The sequence below is a fragment of the Monodelphis domestica genome, chromosome 3 (genome assembly GCF_027887165.1).
Source record: "Monodelphis domestica isolate mMonDom1 chromosome 3, mMonDom1.pri, whole genome shotgun sequence".
Taxonomy (NCBI): domain Eukaryota; kingdom Metazoa; phylum Chordata; class Mammalia; order Didelphimorphia; family Didelphidae; genus Monodelphis; species Monodelphis domestica.
Window position 1 is genome coordinate 390,938,804 of NC_077229.1, and position 25,768 is coordinate 390,964,571.

At 36.2% G+C, this 25,768-nt stretch overlaps 1 long non-coding RNA gene across 1 annotated transcript in view; it reads right to left on the minus strand.

The window, feature by feature from the left end:
- The window catches only part of LOC103095282 (uncharacterized), a 30,517-nt gene extending 10,599 nt beyond the window's left edge, over nt 1-19,918 (minus strand). Inside the window, exons 1-2 of the long non-coding RNA XR_464077.3 lie at nt 18,799-19,918; nt 10,147-10,229 (exon numbers count right to left, since the gene is read on the minus strand). This is a non-coding gene — a long non-coding RNA (uncharacterized LOC103095282). The remainder of the gene's footprint in view (nt 1-10,146; nt 10,230-18,798) is intronic.
- Between the last annotated feature and the right edge of the window lie 5,850 nt (nt 19,919-25,768).

The window sequence follows — 25,768 nt, forward strand, 5'->3', positions numbered from 1 at the left end:
ATACTTTTTTCTTTCTATTCATCATATGTGATATATACACACATAAGCATTCATTAAGCACCTATTCTGTTCACACACACACACACACATATATATATATATTTACATATATATATATATATATATATATATATATATATATATACTTACACAAACTCACTCCCACATTATTAGTGAATGATAGGGTTGAGGTATTTTGGATGAATGTTTTGGGGCTAAGTTTTATATTTCCTATCTTTTTAATTAAGTTCATACACCTGTGTCCAGTTAATTTCTCATCAGTATGAATTTTAGAGCTTCATTTAATCTGTAAAAGCAGTAAAAGATTCATCTGCCACTTGGCTTGTTACCTACCTCTGGGACCCATTTGACTTTAGTGTCTGTCATTACATAACCAAAGTTGAAAGGTCCTTATCTCTTGGTAATCAAGTGAACAGCAGAGGAAATTTGTTCACATTTCAGTGATGCTCTGTTACAATGTTTAGAGTATTAAAAACAGTCTCTGATGATTGCTCCCCAAGTCTGAGGCCATGAGTTCACCTGGAGTATTTCTTTAGTCACTTAGTTCTTTATTCTTCCAACTAGAAATTTGTAGAATTTTATTGATCTTGAAGCTAAAGTACCCAATTTTTTTGTTTATTATTTTTTTAGTTTGTTTCTCATGGATTCTTGTCCACTGAATGCAATTCTATATTTTTAACATTGAGGACAAGCCAAAATCAGATATAAGAAATGAAATTGTTATGGGTTAAGTATTTTCAAATGGATGACCACTTCCATCCAAGTAAGAGCTTGAAGTATTTCCCAGCTGAAAGTTGAGCTGTTACTGGACAGCGTTTAGTCCTCGTCCAAGTCTTCCAGAGCATTAAGCTTAGAGGTGGCATAGACTTTTGAAGTAGTCTAATCTAGCCCTCTAGGTTTAGAATCAAGAACACTGAAGCCCAAAAAGGTTAAGTGATTTGTCCAAGGTCACATAGGCTTTGTGTATTAGAACCAGGATTTGAACAGCAATTCCTGTACTTTAAATCCAGTGCTCTTTCCTCTGCATTATGCTTCCTCATAGAAATCAAGTCTACTTGTCATATTTCACTAAAAGTAATCAACGTTTTGTGCATTCCACCTTTGGAAATTATGATAAAAAGCATACCCCTGACCTCACCACATGCTTATGAATTAAAGGGAAAGTCAATATAATCTAGATATTTATTAATTTAATTATTTAATTTAATTTTTAAACAGAAAATAAATGGAAACTTCTCAAGGCAAGATGATACTTTTTTTGTTATACATTTGAAACGATGATTTTGGGGGCAGGTGATCTATAGAAAAGAGGATAGAAACCCTAATAATAACTTAAATAGTGGCTAACATTGACATATGCCTGGCTCTGTGCTAAATGCCTTATAATTATTAAATTTCTCTTCATTTATACAAGGAGTTTTAAACTTTTTTGGTCATGGACCTTTTGGCAGTCTGTTGAAGTATATTGATCTCTTCTCATAGTTTTTTTTTTTAAGTCTTTATTGGTGGTGTTATATTGCCTATCTTCTTAATGTGTGGGGGAGAGGCTACAGGGAAGGAATTAGAACTCAAATTTTTTTTAATCTTAAAAATAAAGAATTTGAAAAATGAGAAAAAACATATTTCAATTAGAAATTAGCCAAAATAGAGATACATATCTTTCCTCATTTAGTTTCATGTACCCCCTTAAATCTATGGATAGATCCATAAGAGGTCCACTGACAACAGATGAGGAACCACTGATTTGTATGGACTAAAATATATATCTGATTTTTTATAGTTGTTCATACTAGATGATAATCAAATGACTAGATTTTTAAAGTGCTTTAGTTGCCCTAATGGACTCTGTTCTGTTTGATACTCTGTCTTGCTTTAAAGATGTGCAAGTAGTCTATTTCCACTTCCATTTCCCTTTGTGCTGTGGCAGCTGGACAATCACAGCCGCTGTGGTGAAGTAAGAGCTTGAAGTATTTCCCAGCTGAAAACAGGTGCTTCAAAACTACACGAAATATTTCAAGAGACCAAGAAGTGCTTCATCACTTGCCCATCTCACACAATAAAGTCTAACAGCAGGGGTCACCCGAGAGATGGTTCACTCAGAAAATGGAAAGCAATTGAAGTGTCCTTACAATGGAAACATTCTGCTTTTGGCAAATTCACTCCCTAGACATTAATAAGTACTTTCACTGGACCACATAGTTCATGAAAACGAGTGAAGGTCTGTTCCTAGATAACGGAGACAACAACAGAATTTTTATTTGATATAAATTAACCAGTTCAGGAAAGAATTGATCAACTCACAGATTTGTCTGACCTGGGCACCCACAGTGGACTGCCAAGTGAATTGATTCATAGATACTTCAATTTAAAAGGTCACAGCCATAGCACAATAGTCATGGAAACATGTTATCATAATAGGAAACAGAGAAGAAAAAGAAAATTCTTGTACAGCTAAATCCACTATGATCTAATAGTTTTCAAAAAGTAAGGGGAAGGAAGGATATACTGAATTTTTGGAAATTAATTTCATGCTCTTTTCTTGAAGGCATTGATTGCTTGTACTATGTATTTAGTATGTTCTAGGGATTTTTCTACCTCTGAATCCCTGCCTTCTCCCAGACCACTCTTACTACAAACATCACTCTGAAAATAGTGTGCAGCAGACTGATCTTTGTTTAATTTAGATAGATAAAATTGGAAAATAATTCCAATGACCAAAGAATTAGAAAAAAAATTCTAATGAGCCAGAGTTGAAGCACTCAAGATTGTGGAGCCTGCAGGGAAATTAAAAGCTGAGCTCTGACTTAAAGGACATCAAATGAAAGCTTATGTATAAGATACATGAGTAGTTGCTCTGTGCCCTCATGGTGGAGAGCTTATGTGATGAGAGGAAGAAGGAATTAAACTGTTTTTATTATTATTGATGCTATTAGAGAACAGACCCTCAATTTTTATTAAAATGGGAAAACTGAGGCTCAAGTTGGTAAAGTGTCTAAATCACTTCATTTGCAGCTTTGCCATTTTCCTTCCCATCCATTGGCCTTCCTTTTCTCCTCCCTTTTATGCCCATCATGTCATGCAAATTTCTATAAAGAATCCTGATTAGATAAGCCTCCAAAAGGCACAAAAAAGCCTGAAAGGGGCTTACCAGATTTCCAACCACCACAACAAAGTCTTTTACACAAGTTTTATTTTCCACATTTTATAGACAAAGTAACTGAGGAGCGCAGGGATTGTTATTTGGCCATGATATTCCATCTAATAAATATCAGAGCTTGTAATCAGACATAAATCTTTTATTACAAGTCCTCTGCGGCTTAAATATTACCTCTCATATATAGCCTTGAGGTTCTGTAAATTATTTCCATGGTAGGTTCTGAAAAGATGTGGCAGGGAAGAAATTAGGTGAGCCTTAAAATTCCTCTTGTGGGAATTTAAGAATAAGAATAATCAATTTAAGAATAAGTTGATAGTCATGAGGCTTTGATTTTTTCTTTTTCCTCCTTTGATCTATATGATCTTTGATATTCTCTTCCAATTCCTCTTAAATAGTAAGTATTTCATTTGTTATATGAGATATATTCAATTTGAAAACTTTTTTTGGCAGTCATGAACAAAAGCATTTTCAATTAGTTAATCAATGTGCATCTGTTAAGTGCTTGGTATGGCTGGCTGGAGCCATGGTGCAATGGTTAGAGAGCTGGGCCGGAAGTCAGGAAGTTTCATATTTGGGATTTTAAATCTGGTCTCAGTCACTTATTAGCTGTGTGACCCTGAGAAAGTCACTTAATCCTGATTGCCTCCACTACCTAATTTCTTAAAATCAGTTAGAGAAGGAAAGGACAAAACATTCTAATGTCTTTGCCAAGAAAATCCCAAATGAGGTCAGGAATATTCAAACATGACTGAAATGGGCTGGCCTCTGGGCTATGCCCTAGACAAAGAATGACAAAGTACCTCCTCTTAAATGTTCAGAGTTATAAACTATATATATATATATATTTGACCCAGCAATACACTATTTATTTCCTAAAGTGTGTGTGGGGGGGAGGAAAATAGCATATATGTCCTAATATATCTATAGTAGCTCTCTTTGTGAGAGCAAAGAACTGTAAAATGAAAAGATGCCCATCAATTAGGGAATGGCTAGATAAGTTGTGACATATGATTGTGATGGAATACTATTGTGCTATAAGGAATGATAAACTGGTTAATTCCAGAAAAGACATGGAAAGACGTATGAAGTTATGAAGCATGAAATAAGCAGAACCAAGAGAAAATTATATACAGCAATAGAAATATTGTCTTAGAATGATTTGTGTATGTCCACCTCCAGAGAAAGAATGAAATATAGAAATAAATAATATATTGTTTTATATATACATATATCTTTTTTGTCAAATTATGACTACTTCAGTTGGTGGAGGGGAGAGAGAAAGGTAGTTAACTGTATTTCAATGTGATATATTAATTAGTTTTTTTAAAGAAAGGGAAAGTATAAAATAACAATAATAAAAGACAACAGAAATAAAGAATAAAATAACAATAATAAAAGACAACAGAAATAAATTTCCATATGCTGAAATATCCACAAATAAATAAATGAAAAAAAATAAAGCTTCTGGTATATTGATGAATTCTTTTTTAAAGAAGCATTTAAATCCACCTCAGAATTAAAAAGGGAAAAAATGATTGTAAACTCATAAAAACCATTATACTTTGTACCATAATTAAGTGCATTATTACGTATCTTTTCTTGTGGACACACACATATATAGGTGTATTACATACATATACATATATATATATATATATATATATATATATATAAAATCTTTCTATCTTGAAGAAATTTATCTTTTTATTGGATGAGTAAAGGAGTCAAAAGGGAATATTTTGGTACTCTAACTAGAGATAAATCTAATACCGAGTTCCTAATATTCCCTCTTCTACAACATTGTATGACCTTCAGGCCTCCTACCAACTTTTGGGTAAGGCTCAGTTTCCTCATCTATGAAAGCAGACAAGATTGGATTAGATGCCTTTCCAGCCCTAATGTTTTCAAACTGAGTAAATAATTTTGTTGACCAGTGAGAAAAAGTAATTATATTAAATGTGTGGGCTGTTATGTTAAGCACCCTTACCAGATTATGATTTTCAGCCTTTAATTAGTCATTAGCATCACTAGTCAGACATTATTTCCTCTTCAATTTTATTTCTTAACAATCCTTAAAATAAATACTATGTGGTCTCCTTCATCTGTGATTTGGGTCATTTTAGAGACCAGCCCAACTTGAGTTCTTGCCAGGCTCAAATCCCACCGCCCCTTTCCTTTAAAGAACCATAAATTTGGGAAATGTTAGACTTTTTAAAACTGCAGGCCAGGGAAATTGTAGTCATTGAAGTCACTGCTTTCTCCCTTGCTTTCTTTCCTCTGCTGCCCTTCAACTTCCCATCCTAACACGGGATTCTTTTTGAGGTCGTTCCCAGATATGGACAGACAGGGAGACAGGAGGACGTTTACGGAGTTCCACAAGCTGTGGTGACTTGGCTTATAGATGTCAGGGTGACTCTTACAGGGTGCACCAACATGAGCACAAATAGAGATAGCTCCTGTCCACGGTGAAGGGAAGAGAAAAGCCAGCCAGTGAGATGAACTTTCCAAGGGAGGAGGACGTAGGAGGGAGCAGCTGCAGCATATCTGAAGTAGCCCCTTGACACTTGTGCTTATTAAATTAAAATTACTGGCAAAGTAACATGGGGACTTGTCATGTGCTGAATGTGAATCAGGGACTCATAATATCCCTACTTATTCATGCATCAATACTTGCCTTTTTGAGGTGACAGTTATATTATCCCACTGAACTTGGGTTCTTTTGAGCTATTAAACGAATGCCCTTTGTTCTGTGTACTTTAGATTTATCCTTTTCAGTGCAACAAATGTTTTATTGCATTGCAAACAGAGCCCATCCTTGGAAACACCATGTGAGGCAAACTGTTGTTACAGGGCAGTTACTGCAGTTTCTCCAAAAAACGGTTGTAAATGGGTACAAGACAATGCACTTATAGGAGTTTTACAACTGTAGAGTATAACATAATATCGAATTCTAATAACTTACATTTATTCAATGATTTAATGTCTCAAAGATTTTTCTCCCATAACATTTTGAAATAGTGTCATAACAAGTTTTTATAAAATGATTCCATTTCTAAAATCCATCGAAATCATGAGAAAGTTGTGAGTCAAGGAGGTTAAGCAATTTGCCTTTGGATATAAATAACTGAGAGCCAAAAATGATTAAAAAGATGATAGTGATTCCCCATTTTTATAGGATTTCAAGGTTTTCAAAGCACTTTCCTCACAACAACTTTGTGATGTAAGTAGGGTAAGTATCATCACTCTTAATTTTCAGGCAAAGCTATCTCAGTAAACTTGTAAACTCAGGGGAGCAAAGTGATTTGCCTAAGATTTCAGATGATGAATATAGTATCATGATAGGGATAAGAATATAGACTTCTTGACTACAAATTCAGCATCAGTTCCATTTTCTTGACTGCCCCCTTATAAAATAATTTAAAAATAAATATTATTGTGAAATGACATAAAATGATTTAATATCTAATATTTACCATTTTCTATATTACCCCCATATCCTCAATGGTTCTCTATTTTGCCAGACTATCATCTCCTTCAGTACACTTGGGAAGGCTCTGTGTTGCAGCACAGAAGAGAGGGAGGGAGGGAAGAAGAAAGAAAGAGAAAAAGGTATTTGAAAAACAGAAACTCAGTTGAGGTTAAAAATAAGAATAACTTTGGAAAAACAGTACCATGTTTCTTATCATTGCCCATTTTAATTTTTTTCTTCTAAATAATGATGTTAAATGTTTTTTACAAATAAATATATTACTGAGTATCAGTCAACATAGGATTAGTTCAATTTGATCTAGTTTATGGGACATCTATGAAGAAAGATTTAGAATCCTTACAGCACTTTCTACTTTCTTGATGGGAAATAGAATCTTCTTTGGGGCATAAACTGTGAAATCAGAATTTCTACTGGAAAAGATTTCAGTGGCCTTCTAGTTCAAGTCTCTCATTTTTGCAGAGGAAGAGGGATTAAGTACTTGCCCAAGGTCATGTATGTCTTAAGCCATCAATGGTAAGTTTGGAACACAGGTCCTCAGACAGGTCCAGTATTTTCTATTCTTAATTTTATAGCACTACTTGGCATGCTTGGTTTTTTTTCGCCTGCCCTAATCTCCCACTTCCACTCAATATTGTTAAGTCACTCAAGAGTAAAAATTAAATCAATTTCATTTCCATTACCTCTCAAGGGACTGATCTAGTTTCTGTGTATAGTAAGTGATTAATGAATAACTATTGTATTTAAATGGTGTTTCAAAACAACAGTATGCTCTTTTAGACAAGTTATAAGAAATAGACTGTTTAGTGATGAGTTTATTATACTGAGCTTATCTTTTTCTTATTTTCAAGGCACAAAGTCTTCAAGTTTATACCACTCAGCCCTAAAATTGAAGTCAAATATCAGATTAAAGTTCAAGATAACCAGATATCCCATCCATCATTATATTAAGACTAAGGACATTTACCATAATTGTTAAGGTAATTTAAATATTATGTCTTTAAACTATAAAACTCAATTACAGAAACCTACTAATATTTGCTTTATAATTTATGTATAATTTTAATACCTATCTCTACCTTTACTTCTACCCCTACCTTTCTTTCTCTTCCTCTCCCTTCCTTCTTCCTTCCTTCCTTCCTTCCTTCCTTCCTTCCTTCCTTTCTTTTTCTTTCTTTCTTTCTTTCTTTCTTTCTTTCTTTCTTTCTTTCTTTCTTTCTTTCTTTCTTTCTTTCTTTCTTTCTTTCTTTCTTTCTTTCTTTCTTTCTTTCTTTCTTTCTTTCTTTCTTTCTTTCTTTCTTTCTTTCTTTCTTTCTTTCTTTCTTTCTATCTATATATCTAATGCCCATTGATAATACATATAGGCTACACAATAAAGCAAATAATTTTTCAAATACTAAATAAAAATACAAAAATCCCATATCTCTTTTCCTATAAAACAATCTCATGCTGACCTCTGGAGGCTAAGACCTGAAATAACTTGGATGAAACATTTTATTAGCCCAATGAAAGCTTTAAGACGGTTTTATATTTCTTTATTCCAGCTGTATTTTATGTGGGAAGGGCTGAGGCATTAGTGTTGGTTTTGCTTCAATTTTCTCAAAAGGATAATTTCAATTGCTGGAGCGGTCATGGCAAGACTTTTGGACATTCATCTTGAATATGTATTTGAACCAGAAGGCAATGTGCTAAATAATATTTTTGCTGGTAAGGAACCTGGCATAGCCTGACTTTACTTGTCCATTCTTTCATTGCTTCTACTAGAAGAGAAAAATCCCCTCCCCCACCACACAATCCAATAACACACAAATGCATATTTTTCTCTTTTTGAAAACGTATGAGGTCTAAAAGAAATGATAGTGTACTATCTTAGAGGAAAGTTAGCAAAGTGGGTACCTGTCATTGTATTAGTCCTGCAATTGTATCAGTGTTTCATGCGTTCCAACTTGTGATTTTTCATGCTACTGAATCTTGCAGTTATTTCCTGGCTTTTCTACTTTTGCCCATGTACATAAACTCTGTAAATGGCAGCACAGTAGATTGAGTGCTACATCTGGAGATAGGAAGACCTGAGTTCAAATACAACTTCAGTTACTTGTGAGCTATGTGCCTTCGGGTAATCGCTTAACCTTTTTTTACCTCAATTTCTTCATCTGTCTCCCATGGTTGTTCTGAGCATAAAATGAGATTATATGTGCAAGTATTTTGAAAATGCTTAAAGCACTTTAATGTGCTATTACCTCCCTATCATGATATTTTGTGCATTTAAAACATTTTAAATGGCAAATCCACTTAGAAAAAAAAGTCAAACTCATGGCCACAGAATCAGAACCCTCAAGAGAGCTCTGTAATATTGTGACAGCCTAAGTCATAACTGAATCCAATAGGAAAAAAAAAGATTAGGAAGAATGCAGGATTAGATATGAATAAATTGTGCTTTATCCCAGTATGAGATGGTGATCTATAAATAAGGGAATACTTTAGCCAAGCTTCTGTCTTGCTCTACTGCAGGAGTGTTACTATGGCCAAAGATAAAACAAGATGGCACCTGAGATGTTAGTGGAGGAGGTTTATCCCTTACATCTATAAGCATAAACCAAATTGAAATGAGGCAGGATGGATGGTAATGTAATAATGAAAGTAAAATATTAAATGTAATTTAAAAAATATTGTTGTGGTCACTGTTTATAAAATTAACTCGTAAGTCATGAGCCTATTAGTACTCTTAACAATTGACTTTTAATCAAAATGGAGATAAAGTAAAAAGAGGGAAATATAGGAAGGAGACAAAAAATCACCTAGATAAAATACCCTAAGCTGAATCAGAAAGCCCAAATCTGAAGGTTTAAGAATCACAAAATCATAAATTTAGCATGAAAGAAGCCTCAGAACCAAATCTTTCCTACATTTCCCTCTTTTTACTTTATCTCCATTTTGATTAAAAGTTAATTTTTAAGAGCTACTAAGAGGCTCATGACTTATGAATTTTATAAACAATGACCACAACCATTTTTAAAAATTAGTATTACATTTAATATTTTACTTTCATTATTACAGCCTATACTTCAAGAGAGTGAGATCTCCTGAACCTGATGGCTTCTTTGTGACCCATTCTTCCCCAAAAGAATGTTACCCATTGCCTAGAGCTGCCAGTGGTGACAATGATAGATGATGGCTCCTGATGGCAGCCCATTTCATAGGTAGTCTTTATTACTGATCAACAGCTTCTACTACTCTTTGTCACTGTGGCTTCTCAGACCCTGTTCCTGAAGGCAACATAGAAACATGATCTCATCAGAAAGAAGCCTGGATGGAGATCCAGAGGACTTAGGACCAGGGTTTGAAATCTCGTTCTTCCATTTACCATGTGTGTAACTTTGGGAAAGTTACTGAACTTTTGGTTTTATCTTTCTTATTTATAAAAGAGACCATTGCACTTTAAATTCAAGATTTCACGTGATCCGAATCCAACTATACCTACATTCTTCCGGAGTTGAACACATCTTATGTTCTTTCTCAGGTCTGCCGTGATTCTGATGAATTCTCTTGGGTGGTGTTATCAAACTAAAAAAGAAACAGGAGCCATAGTCCATACATATGGATACCTACCAGTCACATACTGACCAAGTTGAAATGTAATATCAGCCTTGTCTTATTATAATTTTATTTATTTAAATATTTTCCAATTTCCAATTACATCTTTATCTAATTCTGTTTGCACACAGAGTATTGTGGGCTTCATAAAGCCCATGGGTTGATGCATGTTTGATCACCCTGCTCTAGTGGCAATTGAACGATTATGAAATTCTAAACTGGAGATCTCTTAAGGAATAGATGGCCAGAGTCTACAGGTATTGGATTACTTTTTGTTTGCAGAATCCTTCTAAAATTTTGAAATGACTATAATTAGTCCAATTCCAATCAATACTGATACTCTAGTGAGCATTAGGGGTTCTGGACATATCTAAATCATAATATCAATTTTTTCTGTACATATCAACAAAATTTCTTAGGGGCATTTAAACATCAGCTGAATATATTCCAGGTATAAATTTTTAATCATTCATGCCACCAAGTCCCAGCCTGTTTTTTTTTTGTTTTTTTTTTGTTTTTTTAATATTATTTTATTTGGTCGTTTTCATACATTATTCACTGGAAACAAAGATCGTTTTCTTTTCCTCCCCTCCCCCCCCTTTCCCTCTCCCATAGCGGACGCATGATTCCACTGGTTATCACATGTGTTCTTGACTCGAACCCATTTCCTTGTTGTTGGAGTTTGCATTATAGTGTTCATTTAGAGTCTCTCCTCAGTCTTATCTCCTCCAACCCTGTGGTCAAGCAGTTGCTTTTCAGCGGTGTTTTTACTCCCACAATTTATCCTCTGCTTGTGGGTAGTATTTTTTTTAGATCCCTGCAGATTGTTCAGGGAAATTGCATTGATACTAATGGAGAAGTCCATCACCTTCGATTGTACCACAATGTATCAGTCTCTGTGTATAATGTTTTCCTGGTTCTGCTCCTTTCGCTCTGCATCACTTCCTGGAGGTTGTTCCAGTCTCCATGGAATTCCTCCACTTTATTATTCCTTTGAGCACAATAGTATTCCATCACCAACATATACCACAATTTGTTCAGCCATTCCCCAATTGAAGGGCATCCCCTCATTTTCCAATTTTTGGCCACCACAAAGAGCGCAGCTATGAATATTTTTGTACAAGTCTTTTTGTCCATTATCTCTTTGGGGTACAAGCCCAGCAGTGCTATGGCTGGATCAAAGGGCAGACAGTCTTTTATCGCCCTTTGGACATAGTTCCAAATTGCCCTCCAGAATGGTTTGATCAATTCACAACTCCACCAGCAATGAATTAATGTCCCCACTTTGCCACATCCCCTCCAGCATTCATTACTTTGCATAGCTGTCATGTTAGCCAATCTGCTAGGTGTGAGATGATACCTCAGAGTTGTTTTGATTTGCATCTCTCTGATTATAAGAGATGTAGAGCACTTTTTCATGTGCTTATTAATAGTTTTGATTTCTTTGGCTGAGAATTGCCTGTTCATGTCCCTTGCCCATTTGTCAATTGGAGAATGGCTTGATTTTTTGTACAATTGATTTAGTTCTTTATAAATTTTAGTAATTAAACCTTTGTCAGAGGTTTTTATGAAGATTGTTTCCCAATTTGTTGCTACCCTTCTGATTTTGGTTACATTGGTTTTGTTTGTACAAAAACTTTTTAATTTGATGTAATCCAGATTATTTATTTTGCATTTTGTAATTCTTTCTAATTCTTGTTTGGTTTTGAAGTATTTCCCTTCCCAAAGGTCTGACATGTATACTATTCTGTGTTCGCCTAATTTTCTTATAGTTTCCTTCTTTATGTTCAAGTCATTCATCCATTTTGAATTTATCTTGGTGTAGGGTGTGAGGTGTTGATCTAAGCCTAATCTTTCCCACACTGTCCTCCAATTTTCCCAGCAGTTTTTATGAAATAGTGGATTTTTGTACCAAAGCTGGGATCTTTGGGTTTGTCATATACTGTCTTGCTGAGGTTGCTTGCCCCCAGTCTATTCCACTGATCCTCCTTTCTGTCTCTTAGCCAGTACCAAATTGTTTTGATGACCGCTGCTTTATAATATAGTCTGAGATCTGGGACTGCAAGACCCCCTTCCTTTGTATTTTTTTTCATTAATTCCCTGGATATCCTTGATCTTTTGTTCTTCCAAATGAACTTTGTTATGTTTTTTTCTAAATCAGTAAAAAAAATTTTTGGAAGTTCCATGGGTATGGCACTAAATAGATAGATGAGTTTGGGTAGGATGGTCATTTTTATTATATTGGCTCGTCCTACCCGTGAGCAGTTAATGTTCTTCCAATTGTTCAAGTCTAGTTTTAGTTGTGTGGAGAGTGTTTTTAATTGTGTTCATATAGATCCTGTGTTTGTCTCGGGAGATAGATTCCTAAGTATTTTATTTTGTCTTGGGTAATTTTGAATGGGATTTCTCTTTCTAGTTCTTGCTGCTGAGCTGTGTTGGAATTATATAGAAATGCTGATGACTTATGTGGGTTTATTTTGTATCCTGCAACTTTGCTAAAGTTGTTGATTATTTCAATTAGCTTTTTGGTTGAGTCTCTAGGATTCTTTAAGTAGACCATCATGTCATCTGCAAAGAGTGATAATTTGGTCTCCTCCTTGCCTATTTTGATGCCTTCAATTTCTTTTTCTTCTCTAATTGCTACTGCTAGTGTTTCTAATACAATGTCAAATAATAGAGGTGATAATGGGCATCCTTGTTTCACTCCTGATCTTAATGGGAATGGATTTAGTTTATCCCCATTGCAGATGATATTAGCTGATGGTTTTAGATATATACTGTTTATTATTTTTAGGAATGACCCTTCTATTCCTATGCTTTCTAGTGTTTTTAGTAGGAATGGGTGTTGTATTTTATCAAAGGCTTTTTCTGCATCTATTGAGATAATCATGTGGTTCTTGTTGGTTTGCTTGTTGATGTGGTCAATTATGTGGATAGTTTTCCTAATGTTGAACCAGCCCTACATCCCTGGTATAAATCCTACTTGATCATGGTGGATGACCCTTCTAATCACTTGCTGGAGTCTTTTTGCTAGTATCCTATTTAAGATTTTTGCATCTATATTCATTAGGGAGATTGGCCTATAGTTTTCTTTCTCTGTTTTTGGCCTACCTGGCTTTGGAATTAGTACCATGCTTGTGTCATGAAAGGAGTTTGGTAGGACTCCCTCTTTGCTTATTATGTCAAATAGTTTGTATAGTATTGGGGTTAACTGTTCTCTGAATGTTTGATAGAATTCGCTGGTGAATCCATCAGGCCCTGGGGATTTTTTCTTAGGAAGTTCTGTGATGGCCTGTTGGATTTCTTTTTCTGATATGGGATTATTTAAGAAAACTATTTCTTCTTCTGTTAGTCTAGGCAATTTATATTTTTGTAAATATTCATCCATATCACCTAGGTTGGTATATTTATTGCCATATAGTTGGGCAAAGTAGTTTTTAATGATTGCCTTAATTTCCTCTTCATTGGAGGTGAGATCCCCCTTCTCATCCTTGATGCTGTTAATTTGCCTTTCATCTTTCCTTTTTTTAATTAAATTAACCAGTACTTTGTCTATTTTGTCTGTTTTTTCAAAGTACCAGCTTCTAGTCTTGTTTATTAGCTCAATAGTTCTGTCACTTTCTATTTTATTAATTTCTCCCTTAATTTTTAGGATCTCTAGTATGGTTTTCTTCTGGGGGTTTTTAATTTGTTCATTCTCAAGTTTTTTGATTTGCATTTCCAATTCCTTGGTCTCTGTCCTCCCTAATTTGTTAATATATGTACTCAGGGATATGAATTTTCCTCTAAGTACTGCCTTGGCTGCATCCCATAAGGTTTGAAAGGATGTTTCGCCGTTGTCATTTTCTTCAACGAAATTGTTAATTGTTTCTATGATTTCTTCTCTAACTATCCGATTTTGGAGTATCATGTTATTTAATTTCCAATTAATTTTTGATTTGGGTCTCCATGTACCCTTGCCGATCAATATTTTAATTGCCTTGTGATCTGAAAAGGCTGCAGTTAATATTTCTGCTTTTCTGCATTTAAGTGCCATGTTTCTATGACCTAGTGTATGATCTATTTTTGTGAATGTGCCATGTGGTGCTGAAAAGAAGGTATATTCTTTTTTGTCCCTATTTATTTTTCTCCATATGTCTATTAATTCTAATTTTTCTAAGATTTCATTCACCTCTTTTACCTCTTTCTTATTTATTTTTTGATTTGATTTATCTAAATTTGATAGTGGTTGGTTCAAGTCTCCCACTAATATGGTTTTACTGTCTATTTCCTCCTTCAATTCTCCTAGTTTCTCTATTAAAAATTTGGATGCTATACCATTTGGTGCATACATGTTGATTAGTGATATTTCCTCATTGTCTATACTTCCTTTTAGCAGAATATATTTACCTTCCCTATCCCTTTTGATCAGGTCTATTTGTACTTTGGCTTTGTCAGATATCATGATTGCAACTCCTGCCTTCTTTCTATCGGTTGAGGCCCAAAAGGTCTTACTCCAACCTTTAATTCTAACCTTGTGAGTGTCAACCCGTCTCATATGTGTTTCTTGAAGACAACATATGGTAGGGTTTGGGGTTCTAATCCAATCTGCTATTTGTCTGCGTTTTATGGGTGAGTTCATCCCATTCACGTTCAAAGTTATGATTGTTATTTGTGGATTCGCTGGCATTTTGATATCTTCCCCTAGTTCTGACCTTTCTTCTTTAGCTTTCTCCTTTTGAACCAGTGATTTACTTTAGGTCAGTCCCCCTAGTCCCCTCCCTTGAGATGCTTCCCTTTCTAGCCCCTCCCTTTTTATGCTCCCTTCCCCTCCCCCCTCTCCTTCCCTCCCTTTTTGTACTCCCTCTCCCCTCCCCCTCCTTAATTTTCCTTTCTTTCTTGCCCTAATGGATAAGATAGAATTCAGGATCCCACTGGATCTAGATGTTCTTCCCTCTCAGATTTGATTTCACTGAGAGTAAGGTTTAAGTAATTCTACTTCACGCTCTCTTCCTCTCCTTCTCATATGAGAGTTCTTCCCCTCCCCTTCCCATGTGTATCTTTATATGGGAAAGTTTATTCTATTGATTCCCCCCCTAATTCTTGAAGTTAATCTTAGTATTATCACGGTTCCCCCCTCCCTTTTCCTTTTTTTGCCCCAACTTTCCCCAAATCTTCTTAATTCCCCAATCTTTCCCTATGCATGTTTCTTCTAACTACTCTTATGATGATACAATTTATGAGAGTTACACAAAACATTTTCCCCACATATTAATATATATAATTTGATGTAAATGTAGTCCTTATAGAAGAGAGTTTGACTTAAAGAGAAAGATAAGATTTATCTCCTTTTCCCTTTCTTTCATATTTACCTTTTCATGTTTCTCTTGCTTTCTGTGCTTGGATATCGAACTTTCCACAGAGCTCTGGTCTTTTCTTAGCAAATGCTTGGAAATCTTCTATTTTGTTGAATGCCCATACTTTCCCCTGGAAGTATATAGTCAGTTTTGCTGGGTAGTTGATTCTTGGTTGGAGACCCAGCTCTCCTGCCTTTCTAAATATCGTGTTCCATGCTTTGCGGTCTCTTAGTGTATTAGCCGCTAAGTCGTGTGTGATCCTTATGGGAGTCCCCTTATATCTGAAGCTCTTCTTCTTGGCTTCTTGTAGGATTTTCTCCTTTACTTGGAAGCTCTTGAATTTGGCAATTACATTCCTAGGCGTTGTCTTTTGGGGATTTAGTATAGAAGGTGTTCTATGAATCCTTTCTATTTCTATTTTGCCCCCTTGCTCCAGAACGTGAGGGCAATTTTATAATCTTTTATAATCTCCTGTAGAATAATATCCAATTTGTTGTTTACCTCTGGTTTTTCTGGGAGACCAATGATACGGAGATTTTCTCGTCTTCCTCTGTTCTCCAGGTCCATGACCTTCTCAGTGAGATATTTTATGTTTTCTTCCAATTCATTAATTATTTGGGTTTGCTTTATTGATTCTTGCTGTTTTATCATCTCACTTTCTTCGAGGTGCTTAATTCTGGTCATTAGGGACTGGTTTTGCTTTTCAGCCTTGTCTGCCCTTCTATTGGATGCTTCGAGTTCTTTTTCCAATTGAGCAGTCTTATCTGTCAGACAGCTGATCTCTTTCTCCCATTTTTCTTTCCAGAAGGTTTCCATCTTTTGGATAAGTTCCAGTTTGAGATCTTCCAGAGCTTGTTGATAGTTTCCATTTTGGGAGGCGTGTTCTGAATTTTTTTGGATTTCCTCCTCATTCTCCTCTTTTCCTTGGGTACTTCCACCATAAAAGTTTTCAATAGTCACTTTTTTCCCTTTCTTCCTGGAGGCTTGATTTTGGGCCATGTGAGCCATCCCTTTGGTGGTTTTATTCCCCTTTCCTTTTTGGTCTGGGGTCTGGGTTATAAGAGCGGTTTTTCTGTGAATTTAGGTTGCTTCAGACTAGTTCTTCCCAGCCTCTGAGCCCAGGTATTCAGCTCCGCCCAGATAATCAGCACGCGGTGTTCAGCGCAGCCCACCCCAAGTACAGTTCCGCTGGATTCTCCAGTGAAAGCGCCCTGAGACGTTTTTTCCTGGCAGTCCCCAGATCCCAAGGACCCTGGAGTGCCCCCCCAGACAGAGACGCTCCCCACTCACTCGCTGTCCCGGTGAGCGCTCAGGTAGCTCACTCTGGTTTAGTGGGGGAGGTGGGGTGGGGGAAGGGCGGCTCAGTTCACTTTTCTGTGCAAGATTTTCCTTCTTATTTTAGTGTGGAAATTTTCAAGCCCCACGTACCTTTGCCTCTGTGGGGTACTGGGGAGTCCTTCTGTTCCTCCAAAGGGGATTTTATGCTCCTTTGATGTAGTCTATTTCGTTCGGTGCTGGGGAGAGGAAGCGTGTGGCGTCTAGATTGCAGCCATGATTACCCGGAAGCTTCCCCAGCCTGTTTTTAAAGCTTTTATGTCCTTAAGATGGAAAAAATGATGGTACCCTGAGTTTCACTGTCTAAGCATCACATTCTGCATTCACAATTTTTAACATCACTTCTACATTAGGTCCTGAAGTAATGGATTATAATTGAGGTATATGGATATTGTTAGACAACCTAGGGAACTAGGTTTTATACTTACTGGGCTGGTTATAAATATCAAAGTCCCCTTTAGTGAAGGAAGACAGATTGAGCCTTACCACATTAGGGTCAGAGCGCAAACCAGTCTTCCAAAACTTCTTGGCATAACAGTAATTGATTTATTGATTAATAAAGGGTAAAGAAGAAGGATGCCCTAATCTCTAAGTTCTAATACTTCCCTCTTCCCTCCATGCCCATCACAAGATGGACTCTTCAAGATCTTGAAGCTCCCTATTACTCCCTGCTTCTGATTAAGTATCCCCAAACCCTCTCCATGCTACCTGAAACTAAAATCCTCCCTTGATGGTTTATCTGGTTGTTAATAGTTTCTCCAAGTTGGCTAAGAATAAACTCAAATTGCCTGAGTTCACCCCAGACTGGACCGAGCCTGAGGTGAATACCTCAGCCCACACACCAACAGACTTTGGATAATACTTCTTCTCAGTCAGTGTTGATAGAATATAGAGACCTTCTTTAGGTGGGTTTCTTCCGTGGAAAAGGTACCTCCACAGAAAATTGAAAGGTTTCCCTTCTCTTATAAATAGGTTTGGTTATCAAGGATCAGCAGAAAGCAGCCTCCTTCCTCTAAGACTTCAGGACATGAAGAGACAGTTTTAATTTCCAAACTCTTCCTCCTCTGCCTCATGCATTTCAGAAGCCTCTCCTCAGAGTTCAGAGCATGTGCCCATGCTAGCCCCTTAAAGACAACTTTCAACTTCTCTTAAACTCACCCTGATTTCTATAATTCTATTCCTACAGTCTTATGAATTCAGGCAGGAGAGAACCATAAAACATTGATAATGATCATGTTGATATATGAATATCTCTGAGCCCTGGGATGACCTCTTTTCCTGAGCCTGCTTTGATTTTCTGTACAAGATTTTAACTTCCTTTTGACTAATACTACATTTTCTTTGCCATGTAAAAAATAGACTCGAATACAGGACTACAATCTCCACAAGCCTTGCTCCACTTCCCCAAAAATGCTTTGTAATCTCACGGGAATTCTGAGGTGGGCTGAGATCGAGGAAGGATTTAAGCTGGTGGCAAAGGTTTTTGGGTCTTCTTTTGGACTTCCATTTTGGAGCAGATGCGTCTCTTCCGTGATGTGAGGTTATCTGGCCTAGGCACGTATTTTTTCTTATTCTGTATTTTCTTTAATCTTTAGCCTTTAATAAACCTCTAAAAAAATATAATACTCCTTGCAGAGAGAAACTAATTTCTACCTGCCCTAGTCTCCCCATATATTCCTAAATTTTAATCTTTACAGCCATTACATAAAGATCTAACACAAATATAGACATCTAATCCACAATCATAACAAAAAGTGACTGTTATTTGGATGGAATGGAAATGTTTTGATGTCAGGCTTTCGAACCCTTCATTTCTTGGTTCCTACCTGTCCAAGGAGAATAGGCTGGCATACTGCTGCATCTCTTACCTCATTATCTCAGATTCTGTGACCACAGCTTTTCATCACTTCTCATATTTTGCTCTTGCAGTTCATATCCAAGAAGGCCTGGAGTTTGCTGAGAAAGGACACTGAATTATATTGATTTTTGAAATTCAGGAATAAATGGGAAAGAAGAGATTGTACTAGTCCTTGAGACTTCTAAGGACTCTTTCATGTCTAAATTTATGATTTTGTGATTCTTTTACCCTTTCATGTTTCATAGTGTATACTACCTATAATTTTGGGTGACTCACATTCCTTAGATGGAGAAATGAGAGTTGAAGGCAGTGAGGAAATGGTTGATGAAAAATGGCTTCCTCACTACTGCCTCCCAGTGTCCCCCGATTACTTGAAGGAGACAAAATGGAGATCTCCCTTGTGGAGGCTTACCCCTCTATGGTTGTGTCATCCCTCAAAGGCAGAGAGGTAGTCTTCTCTACAACTAGAGGTATGAGGGACCTCAATCTGGTTATGCACTGCTTTGGGACACTCACAGGCCTCCCCCTCATGTCTTTTTGAAAACTGGCAACAAGATAGATTCTGCCAATGGGTTTACTCTCTAGTTGTAAATAAATGAGATTGAATTCCCTATCTTACTGCTTATTTGATTTAATTGTTGATTGGGGCAAAGGGATAGAGGTTAGAGGGATTGTAGGTTGCCATAAATCTTTTAAAAATAATCTAATTCTGAAGTACAAGGTTTTCTCATAGCAAGGGGAGAGGTAGAACAGGGGAGAACACTGCTCACAAATTTGAGTCCAGTATCTCAATGATTCATGGAATTAAAGTCTTTGAAGAAATTAGGTTTCTTGACAGGAACCAGCAATGTTTAAACAGAAATCCTTGATGTTAGGATTTCTGTGTATAATTGAAAATCTGTTACCCTAAAAAACGAACTACATTTTCCAGGAGCCCACGGACTTCCTGTTATTATGTACTTCCTGTAGATATATTATATTAGGCAGGGATGTGGAAGGTCCCACCTCTTTACTTCCTGTCCCAAGCTTGGTGGTGGTAAGGTGGGTGTTTGAACTGGCTGATCGGCCATGGGCTTGTGGTCTTTATTTTGTATCTTCTTTATTACTTGATTTCTAATGATCATTAATACATCTCTTAAAATATAATATTTTTATTTATTGAGACTAATTTTAATTTTTACATCTGTCAGTGACAAATCTCCACAGGTGTCTTGAAATGACACAGAGAAACAACTCCTCCTTCCACTCCCTTCTGTGTCTCAGCACTCAAGACCTCAGGAGAACTTCCCAGAAGTTCTTATTCAGTTTCCAACTGTCATTCCTATATTCTAATTTCCCCCAATGGTTCTTTTGTTCTACTCCCCACCATTACATTCCTAATGGACTCTGTAATATAAGAAATAGAGATCCAGGGGGTTGCAATGAGAAGCCAAACTGAAAGAGAGATCAGCTGAAGAGCAGCAGAGGAGGGGCAGAGAGAGAGAAGCTCCAACTGTCAAAGGTCTTCCAACCTGGCAGGTAGAGGAGGAAAAGAGGTTTTCCTAGAAGCTAAGAAAGAGCCCATCAATATGGGACCTGTTATTCCTTCAGGGACCTGAAAACACCTCCACTAAGACTCTTCAAGAACAGCTATCAGAATTCTCAAGGGGGTTTTGGATTTGGACTCATGCTGCCCAGAGTCATCCAGATCTTTCCCTGAGATGTCTCTCTCTCCCTGAATTTCCTCTCTCTCCTTGACCTGTTCCTATACTTGAATTAAAAGCTAGTTAGCTGAGGAATAGGGATCAACCAGCAGCTGGCCAGAGGAGGGTTCATGAACCCTGAGAACTTGGAAGTAAGTCTCCCAGAGGGAACCAGTATTAGGGTTTCCTACTCCCCACTTTCCTTTCCTGACACCCCTACCTCTCTTTCCTTGTGTGAACCCAAATAAATTTTTTACTACTTTAGAATTAGTTCTGGTTGGTTTCTGATGCTAGGAAAGGGGACAGAAGATTTGAGGAGAAACACATCTCTCCCCAAAAGGGGAAGGTTAGTTCAGGATCCCAGGGATCCAAACTGCCTAACCCAAGGAACAACATCTCTCCTCAATAATGGGGTGACCCCAGGTTTCTGAAGGGAAGTGACAGTGGGTGTCCTCCATCTCTGGGGAGACATTTCCTCTGTCAGGGGGACAAGACTTGGCTACCTCTCTCCCAGAAAAAGAGAGGGGAAGAAGAATCTTCTCTCTCCTCTCCCCATTTCCCTCTCTCCTTCCATTACCCCTTGTTCCCCTCTCAAATCCTTCTATTACAACTATCCACAACATTGTTGTTTACTGTTTCAAGAATGCTTTGGACTTCAACTCATTTGTACATCACTAACGACTTTTGGGTTCTTAAGTGTGGATAAGCTCAGGTTACTAGTTCTATATGATTTAATTGGGCATCCCCCTCTAGGAGCACTTCTTTTCATATGATTCTTCAGGGCATAATTCCTTTTGATTCTTGGAGGGATTTTAGCTCTTTGTAATAAGCAGTTTAACTGGCACAAATGATTCCTCAAATGCAAATTTTTAAGTCAAATTCAGAGGGAAGGGAGAATCCTAGGGCATTCAGAAATCATTGCCAGGAAGACAGAGGGAGAGCCTGGCAATAAGGTCAAGGTAGCATAGAATTTACATAAAATGTAGATGATACGGGCTTTTGATATTTTCTTAATTTAACTAATTCTTCTAAACTAGATGCTAAGCTAGTTTCTATTGTTTCTGAAGGAAAATAAAACTACTAGTAATTTTTACATTTTGATTCCCCAGGGGAAAGTCTCAGTTGCTCAGCAGTAGTTAGTTTTGTTAAAAATTGTCTTTGGTAGGGGGAAGCTATACCAGTAGTTCAGTTGATTGAGAGCCATGTCTAGCAACAGGAGGTCCTGGGTACAAATCTAGCCTCAGCCACTTCCCAACTATGTGACCTTGGGCAAATCACTTGACCTCCATTGCCTAGCCCTTACCACTTTCTGCCTTGGAACCAATATATAGTATTGATTCCAAGACAGAAGGTAAGGATTTTTTAAATTGTCTTTGGTAAAGAAAAACTCTATATTCTACCACTATTTAGATTTTCCTCATGTATATGAGATATATGCATGATAAATTGAAAAATAGATAATCATAAAAATAGTTCATTTTATATCAGTTATTCTTTCCATAGAATCATGTGAAATCAGTTCTTACACTGTTCAAAAGCAACCTACAAAAAAGCCCATTGTCTCCTCAGGAAAGAATCAGGAAGAAAATTATTATTATTCTATAATTAATCACTCTGTGGTTGGTTGAGAAAGTGGAAAATAGCATTCCAATGGAAAAAAATGTTTCCGTTCCACTCTGGCTGAACATGGTCAATCAAAGTTTCTAATCTGTCCATTCTAAGTTAGAAAGAATATTGATGGAGGTAAAGCCCAGGATTGAGTTTCATGAACTTAACCTCTTATGCTTGTACTAGTTCCAACCATCAGATGATGAAATTGGTAATATTAATTAACATTTACTATGTTAGGCACTACGCAAAAAGCTATATAGATAATCTCATTTTATCCTCATAAAAACTGTGGGAAGTGCTATAATTATCCTAATTTTATAGATGAGGAAAATGAAGTGAATGAAGAGTATGTGACTTGCCCAAGGTCACTTAGCTAATAAGTATCTGAGGCTGGATGTGAATTCAAGTATTATTGTCTCAAGCTTCAGTGCTCTACTGATCATGCTACTCAGCTTCCATTGGTAAGTTAACACTCTATGGTCCTCATCAAAAGGCAAATTAAAAGCAAGAAGTAGGGATGTCAAAAAACAATTTGAGATAATGGTAATGATGCTAATGAGGAAGAGGAGGAGAAGGGGAGAAGGATTTTTTTTATCACCTTTTCCCAAACAAGGAAACATCTATTTTTCCTGGGGCTAAGTTAGAATAATAATCATAGCAATTCCAATAAAAAGGGGATGTTAATAATGAAAGTCACTTAGAGGGGTTTCAGTGGGTGTTTCCATCCTTCCTGGGGGCTGCTTTGCAGTCCCCAGTTTCCATGTGGACCACACCAAACAGTGTGGTTTTTGATTATTCCCGGCAATAAATATCACTACCATGGTAGAACCAAGATAGCTTATTATTCAAAAGAAAAGGAGAGGCAAATATCATCAGGGTGAAGTATTGTTGTTCAGTTGTTAATTTTTCATGACCCCACTTGTGGTTTTCTTGGCAAAGATACTAGAGTGATTTGTTATTTTCTTTTTTTCCATTATATATTAAGATACACATATACACATTTGTATTTTAAATATGACTCTTCTTGACCCTGTATGGATATTTTTTCTTAGCAAAGATACTGGAATAGTTTGCCATTTCTTTTTTTAGTGGATTAAGTCAAACAGATGCTAAGTAACTCGTCCAGAATCACACAATTAATGAATGTCTGAGGTTGGATTTGAATTCAGTTCTTCTGAATTCCAGGCCCAGGGCTTTATCTATTGAGCAATCTAGCTGCCTTGATCCACAACAGTAACTTGATTCAAATTAGGGAGGGTTACTATCTCAAAATTCAGATAGCTAGAAATTGTTAGTTCTCAATAGTGATAATGAAAATGAAGAAACAAGTTGGCACAGTCAACAGAGTACTTGACTTGGGCTCAGGAAGATCTCAGCTCAAATTTATCCTCAGACATTATTCATGTGACCCCTTGTTAGGTATTTAGCCTTTATGTACCTGAGTTTCCTCAACTTTAAAGCAGGATATTAATACCACCTACCTCTTGGGTTTTTGAGGAACTAATTCAGATGATATTTGCAAAGTTCTTATTAGAATGCCTGGCTCATTGTAGGTGTTTTATAAATGCTTCTTTCTTCTCCTTCCCTCTTTCAAATAAAGTAAGTTTGTATTTTTTTGGAAAAAATATCTAATAGGTTAAATATCAAGTGATAGAGATAACCCTTAAATTATGAATTCACTAATTTTTTCTTATACAGTATAGCACTGGCATATTTCACAGAAATATGTAGATGTGGAATGAAACTAAGAGATCATTATGTTCCACCTTCTGATTTTTCAGATGAGAAAAATGATCTAGAAAAAGCTAATTGGCTTGACAAAAGACTTACAATTAACAAGTGTCTAAGGCAGAATTTTAATTAAGGACTGTGAATCTCAAATCTAGTTCTCTACCTGTTATACCACATATTTCTTTCATGGGTTTCTGTGATTAGCTTTGGTGGAAAGACAATATTGCTTGATCACCAGTCTACTTGCAACTATTGCCTCCAATCTCAACTAGGCTGATAAAAAATACAATACCTCACTAAAGCCATAATATAGTTCCTTCCATTTCATAAAGTTTATGTGAATGAGATATAGCTTCAAATAGAGAGATTGCCTTAAAGTCTACTTTACCTGGGATCATGTTTTTCTTCTGACATGTACTGGCTATATTAGCCTGGATCAGTCACTTCATCCTCTAAGTAGTCATCCAATAATAGAAGATGCCAAACTATACTGGTAGAGGATGTTCCTTACAATGGCTTCTTTATATCCTCTCTATTTCTCTGTTCATACAAATATATATGGCATCAATTTCCCATATATATGGCCCTACACCAGTACATTAATTTTCCTGTAATAAACCTTTTTGCAGAAAACAAAAACAGAAAACATACTTAGTTATGTTAAATAATCCTGACTCATTTTATTTAGATGTGAAGCTTAGACAAAACCTTAGATTTCTCAGCAAAGTTTTAATGAGAATGAAATAAAGTGGGAAGTTTGAGTGTTCTAATATATATATATATTTTTTTTTCATTTCAACAAGTTCATAGAGTTGATCTTTGCAGTTTCAGGAGCAATGTACTTATTTACTTGGAAACACTTTAAAAACAATGAAATCAGCAGGATAGAGAAAAGTCAAATTTCAGACTAATTATAATATTGTACTTGGCAAAGAAGACTTTTTATATATTGACATTTCATTATTAACAACCAAGCTACTTATTTTTGCATTTTGACTTTTTTCCATAACTCCCCAATTCCTCAAATCCTTTTCTTTTTCATAAAACACTTAGAAATTTATAAACAAATATTGGAAACGTTTCCAGTAAATTACCTCAAATTACACACATGATCTATATTCAATATGTTCCCCTATTTCATGGACATTCATTCATTCATGCATTTGACCAAATGAAGTGTGGACTCCCAATACTGACATCCAAGGTCTTCTATGATCTGACATAATCCTCTCCTTCTAACCCTGTTCCATCTTCCCATTCATTAATTTATGTTCTAGTCAGTCTTGATTATTCTTAATCTCTGGTCTCATGTGGAACTCTCTCATCCTCATCACTATGTGTATACCATCCCAGTGGCTGGAATTTGCTCTACACCCTCTCATCCCAATCTCTATAACTCACATGTATAGGTCATCTTGTGATTTACAAAGTGTTTTTCCTCAACAACTCTGAATTAAGTAATATGAATAATATTACTTCAACTTTGCAAGTTGGGAAATTAAAGGTGAAGAAAGAACTGGAGTTGAAGGAAACAACACAGAGAAACAAGTTGGAATATTATTTCAGAAGAAAAGGAAGTTGTCAGTTACTGTAAAGGACAATGTTTCCCAGTTCTGTTAGACATTCTAGTCTCTTTTAGAGTGATTCAGGAAAGCAAATACATCTGGTATATGAAATATTATGCATTTTATATATTCAGGTATATTCTCTCTCTCCTCAGCTTCCACCTCAGAGTTTTTTTGGTTACATTTATAAAAGAAGACCATTTTCAAATACTTTGGAGACAGGGACCAGTTGCTAATTATCCTCATTGACTTGTGGTGATATGAGTGATGGATAATGTAATGAACTGGAGAAAAATGTATGCTTCATAAAACTTGGGACACATTTCTTTTTTTACCAGTTCACTTTATTTTTCAGAAATCATATATGCCTATATAACATTTTGATCTTAAA